Source organism: Lagopus leucura, unplaced genomic scaffold (assembly GCF_019238085.1).
Source record: "Lagopus leucura isolate 7727_CA_CO unplaced genomic scaffold, USGS_WTPT01 35058-0_obj-0_obj, whole genome shotgun sequence".
NCBI classification, from domain to species: Eukaryota; Metazoa; Chordata; class Aves; order Galliformes; family Phasianidae; genus Lagopus; species Lagopus leucura.
In genome coordinates, this window is record NW_024963364.1 from 1 (window position 1) to 6110 (window position 6110).

Here is a 6110-nt window from a genome sequence, read left to right on the forward strand (position 1 = left end):
TTTAAGGGCTGGAAGCTGTGAGGGCAGCATCTCTGCATGGAGGCTGCTTCCTTTGGGGTGTGGGCTGAGCGTTTGTTTTTGGAATGGGGTCATTGATTTCTTCTTTATTGCTGGATTGTAATTTCCCTTTCTGGGGGCTCCTGACCACATTTAAGGTCTGTCAGCAGAAGGAGCAGCAACTGCACCTGGAGACTGCTTCCTTTAGAATGTGGAGTGAACCCTTGAAACTGGGTGAGTGATTCTTTATTCCAGGGTTGCAATATCTTGTTTTTGGGGGGGATCCTGACCCCACTTAAGGGCTGGAAGCCTTTAAGGTGGTATCTGTTTTTAGAGACCATCTCCTTGGGAATGTGGGGTGAGGTCTGGTCCTTGAGAAAGGATGAGTGATTCCTTCTTATTTTAGGGCTGTGACCTTTCCTGTTTTTGGGGCATCCTGGCCACATTGAAGTGCTGGCAGATGTAAGGGCAATGTTGATCTCTGGAGGCTGTCTGCTGTGGAGCATGGGTGAGTTTTGGCCTTTGAGAAGGGTGTAAGTGGTTTCTTTGTTTTTTCTTTATGTCAGGCCTGCAATCTCCTGCAATCTCCTTTTTTTTTTGTTTTTTTTTTTTTTTTTTAAGTATCCTGACCACATTTAAGGGGTGAAAGCCATAAGGGCAGCATCTCTACCTGGAGACTGCTTCCTTCGCAGTGTGGGCTGAGTGTTCGTCTTTGGAATGGGGTAACTTCTTCCTTTATTTCAGGGCTGTTATGCACTGCTTCCAACCATGCAGAGTTGTTTAAGGGCGTTCTGTGCACCCTTAGGTGCAATAAATCTTCATCTTTATAGGAAGCCAAGGATTGTCCTCTTCTGGACTGCTGTACTCAGCATCACCCCAGCGTGATGAAGTGAAGCCCCTGGTCTGCTGAATACTGGGACTGGCCCAGAGAGGCTCTGTGACGGATGTGGATTATCCCAGCTGGAGCACTTGGTACCATTGGTGGTGATCTCGTCCAACTGCCACACAATGAACAGAAACATCCACAGCCAGATCTGGCTGCCCAGAGGCTGACGCAGCCTCACCTTGGAAGGGACAGGGCATCCATCACATGTCTGGGTAACCTGTTCCGCTGTGTCACCACCCTCACTGTACAAGATTTTCCTTATATCTAGGCTAAATCTTTCCTTGTTCGTCCCTTCAGGTGTTGAAAGGCTGTTACCAGATCACCTCGGAGCCTTCACTTCTGCAGGCTGAACAGCTCCAGCTCTCTCTCTTTATAGGAAAGGCGTTCCATCCCTCAGTTCATATTTGTGGCTGTTCTCTGGATGTTCTCCAACAGCTCCACATCTGTCCTGTGCTGCGGACATCCACATCCAGAAGCAGCACCTCCAGGTGAGGCCTCACAGCGCAGAGCAGAGGGGCAGGACCGCCTCCCTTCGCCTGCTGACGCATCTTTGGATGGAGCCCAGCATACGGTTGGCTTTCTGGGCCAGGAAGGTACATTGCTGAGTGCCCACTACTCAGCCTGTTGAGGTCCCTCTGGATGGCGTTGTCTCTCTGGTGTGTCACTGCACCCCACAGCTCGGTGTCATTAGGGTGCACTCAGCCCCACTGTCAATGTCACTGATGAAGGGGCAATCCCAGGTGTTTGTACAAACTCAGCAAAGAACACCTTGAGAGCAGCCCCACAGAAAAGGACTTGTGGCTCCCGGTGGATGAGCCGGGATCCATGTATGGACATCAGCCAGCAGAGTGCGCTTGCAGCCTGGAAGGCCAGCTGTGTTCTGGGCTGCATTAAAAGAGGAGCGGCCAGCAGGGAGAGGGAGGTGATCGTCCCCATCTGCTCGGCTCTTATGAGGCTTCATCTGCAGCGCTGCATCCAGGCCTGGGGCCCCCAGCACAGGAAGGACGTGGAGCTCATGGAGCGGGTCCAGAGGAGGCACTGAGATGAGCAGACGGTTGGAGCAGCTCTCCTACAAGGAAAAGTTGAGGGAAGTGGGGTTGTTCAGCCTGGAGAAGAGAAGGCTTGGGGGTGAACTCATTGCAGCCTCACCGTACTTGAAGGGGGAACAGCAGGAAGGGGAACGGCTGTTTATGAGGGTGGATCGTGATAGGACAAGGGGAAATGGTTTTAAACTGAAACAGGGGAGGTTTAGGTTGGTTATTAGGAGGAAGCTTTTCACACAGAGGGTGGTGACGCACTGGAACGTGTGCTTCAGAGTCACTTCCAGGAGGATCTGCTCCTCGATTTTTTGCAGCACAGAGGTGAGACTGACACGTTGGTGGTTCCCAGGGTCACACTTTATATCTGTAGTAACAGCTGTGCTGTTGCCTTTTTTCTGCTCACCAGGGACTTCACCTGACTGCCTCGACTTCTCAAATACCACTGAGAGTGGCTCAGTGACTGCAGCGGTGAATTCCCTCTGAGCTCTGGGACTCGTCTCATCAGGACCCGAAGACTCCTGGATGCTCGGGTTCTCAGGTGGTCCAGAACCTGATCTCCCATCACAGTGTGGGATAGGGAGGGGTCTGTGGGATCGGCTTTGCTTCCTCAGTCCCCACCTACTAAACCAAAGGTGAAGGCAGTGTATAATGAGCAGTTATCAGAGAAGATGGAAGCTAAAATGTTGTTGGGTACCTGAGCCCTCTCCTTGTCTGTTGTTCCCAGCTGCAGTGCTGCTGGTAAGCAGCATCATGCACGGAGTGCAGCCACATTGATCAGAGAAAGGAGTGCAGGTTTGTGAAAGAGGCGCATCTGCAGGGCAGTGACTTCATTACTGTTTTGTGTCCCACAGGTGGCTGTGGAGTTGCAGCACTCCTGAGTGCCATAACGACTGCATGGAGATGCGTGGCTCTTCACGGGAACAGCAAGGAACCAGAATCTGCATTTCCTGGAATGCCCCGGAACCTCGCTTTGCTGGCTGGTAATTGTCTGCCCAGCAGGTAAGGGCAATGCACACCCATCAGTGTTTATCCACTCCATAGCACGGCACAACACGGCGCTCCCAGAACTCTTCATTGCAGTTTATGGTGCCCGGAAGGCTGCCTGTCCTTTTCTTTCTGTGTTCTCTTTGTCTCTGGCCTTTCACTGCAGTGTTTTCCTTCCCTTTGCCCTTGCTGTTCCCTACTGCGTTGTCTTGCCCTCCTGTTTTTGTGTTCCATGCCACGTTCATTTGGTCGTTGCCCTTGGCTTTCTTTGCCGCATTCACTTCAGCGTTCAGTTTTGGCGTTCCGTACTGCGTTCTCTCGCCCTCCTGTTTTGGCATTTCCTTCCATGTTCTCTTAGCCGTTGCCATTGGCTGGGCATTCTCTTGCCCTCCTGTTTTTGTGTTCCATGCTGGGTTCTCTTGGCCATTGCCCTTGGCTTTCTTTACCACATTCACTTCGGCATTCAGTTTCGGCGTTCCCTGCTGCGTTCTTCTGCCCTCCTGTTTTGGCGTTTCTTGCCGTGTTCTCTTGGCCATCATCCTGGGCATTTCCTTCCACGTTCTCTTGGCTCTTGCCCTCCTGTTTTTGTGTTCTATGCCACATCTCTTGGCCATTGCCCTTGGCTTTCTGTTGCCACATCCTCTTCAGCATTCAGTTTTGGCGTTCCCGGCAGCATTCTCTTTGGCCTCCTGTTTTGGCATTTCCTGCCACATTGTCTTGGCCCTTGCCTGGGCATTCCCTGTGGCATTCTCTTTGACCTCCTAACTTGCTGTTCCAGCCACATTCTGCATTGGCCTTCTTTGCCGTGTTCTTTTTGGCCTCCTATTTTGGCATTTCCTGCCATGTTTTCTTAGCCCTTGCCTGGGCATTCCATGCTGTGTTCCCTTGTCCTTTTGTTTTGGCATTTTGTGCTGCGTTCTCTTGGCCTTTGCCCTTGGCCTTTCCTGCTGTGTTCTCTTTGGCTGTATTCTTACCTTTCCTGTTGCGTTCTCCTTGCCCCCACCTTGGCTTTCCATTGGTGCTCTCTTTGCTTTTGCCCTTGCCTTAGCTTGGCTGTTTTCTTCGCATTTACCTTGGTTTTCCATGAGAGTTCTCCTTCCCTTTGCATGCCCTGGGAGTTCTGCTTGCCTTCAGCATGCTGGGATTAGCTGGGAGGCAACATTAAAGTTAACCTTGACCTGAACCCGTAGCTGAATGGGAGTTCTAACAATAATTGTGTTAACCTGCAGCGTATCTGTAAACCAAACCCTTAACGCAGTGTTGAAAATGTCTCTTAACCTGAATGCTGCTGTAAAAATAATGCCTCATGTTTTTTGTCAAATAACCTTAATTGTGATTGTAGTGCAGAATACTGATGTTAGACCAACTGTAACTTCAACCCTATCAATAACATTAATTATATCCCTAATGTTAATTATAATTAATTACAACCCTTGTGTCATCATTACAGCAATGTGCTCAGGGTGCAGCCCCACACATGCGAGGCAGCGCTTTCATTACTGCGTTTTGTCCCACAGGTGGCAGCAGAGCTGCGTTGCTCCTGAGCACTTTAAGGACAGCACGGAGATGCGCGGCTCTTCACGGCAACAGCAGAAACTGGAATCTGCATTTCCTGGAACGCCCTGGAACCCCACTTTGCTGGCTGGTAATTGTCTGCCCAGCAGGTAAGGGCAATGCTCACCCACCAATGTTTACTCATTACTTACTGAGGCACAAGGTAGGGTTCCCAGAGCTCATTTCTGCACTTCTCGGTGCCCTGGATGCTGCCTGTCCTTTTCTTTCCACGTTCTCCTTGCCTCCAGCCTTTCCCTGCTGTGTTCTCCTTGCCCTTGGCTTTTCCTGCTGTGTTCTCTTGCCCTCCTGTTTTGGCGATACCTGTGGCATTCTCTTGGCCATTTGCCCTTGGCCACCTTCGCTGCGTTCTCTTTGGCCTTCGGTTTTGGCCATCTGTGCCACATTCCCTTGGCCTTTGTGCTTGGCCTTCTTTGCCACGTTCCCTTTGCCTCCCGTTCTGGCGTTCCCTTACAACATTATTTTGGCCTTCAGTTCTGGCATTTGTGGCTGCGTTCTCTTTGGCCATTGCCCTTGGCCATCTTTGCCACATTCCCTTTGGCCTCCTGTTCTGGCGTTCCCTGCAGCGTTCTCTTTGGCCTTTGGTTTTGGCGTCCCCTTCCACGTTCTCTTTTGCCATTGCTCCTGGCCTTCTTTGCCACATTCCCTTTGGCCTCTTGTTTTGTCTTCTCCTACAGCATTCTCTTTGCCTTTGGTTTTGGCCTTCTGTGCCGCATTCTCTTTGGCCATTGCCCTTGACCTTCTGCATCAGCCTTCCCTGCAGCGTTCTCACGGACCTCGCCCTCCATTTTGGCCTTCTGCGTTGATCTCTTTGGTCTCTGTTCTGGTGTTCTCTGCAGCCTTCTCCTTGGGCCTGACCTCTGATGTGACTTTTGGCATTCTCCAAGCCTTTCCCATCCCTTTGCCTTTGCCCTCTGTTTTGGCATTCCCTCGGCTGTTCTCCTTGCCTTTTGCTCCTGCCTTTGCCTCGGCCTTCCCTAACGGTCACTCTAACCCTAATCCTGATGTACCTAACCCTAACACCTTTCCTGTTAAATACTCCTAAGCTTACTCTGAAGCCCTTTCTTGGAGCGGTGTTTGGCTTCCACATTTTGTGGGGGTGGGCTGACGGTGAGCACAGTTTGGGTCTCAGCGTTCCTCCTTCTAAAGCATGTCTCTGTATTACAGGTGAAGATGCCTTTGACGCTTCCAGTCGATGACTTCCCCCCAGTGATGCCATTGGCTTTCCTGGCCTCCCACAGTCACCGCCAGCTCAGTTCAGTTGAGCCGTTACCCAAATCCCCACTCCGTTCCCTTTCCATGATCTTCCTGTCACTCTGCCACAAGCCCCCACCAAGGTCATGGCAGGCAACGTGTGGGATGCAGCACTCGGTCTCATTGCAGTTCATCCCATCAGCTTCAGCCCAGCGATCCAACCCACCCGCACCCTTCCTGAGGGCCCTTCTGCTCCCAGGCCAATCAACGCTTCCTTCTGATGCCATCTGCGTTCCTTCCTGGCCACTTTCAGACTCATGCCCCTTTGTGGCCATTTTGAGAGTTGCGCTGATTTCAGCGTCTGCATTCAATTGACTTCAACCAAATTGGCTTTAGCTTTACATTCACTTAATGTAAACCAAATTGGCTTTAGCTTT

General features: G+C 51.2%; 2 long non-coding RNA genes across 3 annotated transcripts; both read left to right on the forward strand.

Annotated features, from left to right (window-relative positions):
• Positions 1–154: 154 nt before the first annotated feature.
• LOC122191096 lies at positions 155–2594 on the forward strand. Of its 2 annotated transcripts, XR_006182303.1 has the most exons (5): positions 155–231; positions 404–505; positions 619–719; positions 828–969; positions 2330–2594. It is a non-coding gene; the product is annotated as an uncharacterized LOC122191096 (long non-coding RNA). The 2 variants fall into 2 exon arrangements; XR_006182304.1 differs by lacking the exon at positions 619–719.
• Positions 2595–2810: 216 nt separating this feature from the next.
• On the forward strand, positions 2811–6074 carry LOC122191095. Its single transcript, XR_006182302.1, has 3 exons — positions 2811–2922; positions 4425–4571; positions 5647–6074. It is a non-coding gene; the product is annotated as an uncharacterized LOC122191095 (long non-coding RNA).
• Positions 6075–6110: the final 36 nt, after the last annotated feature.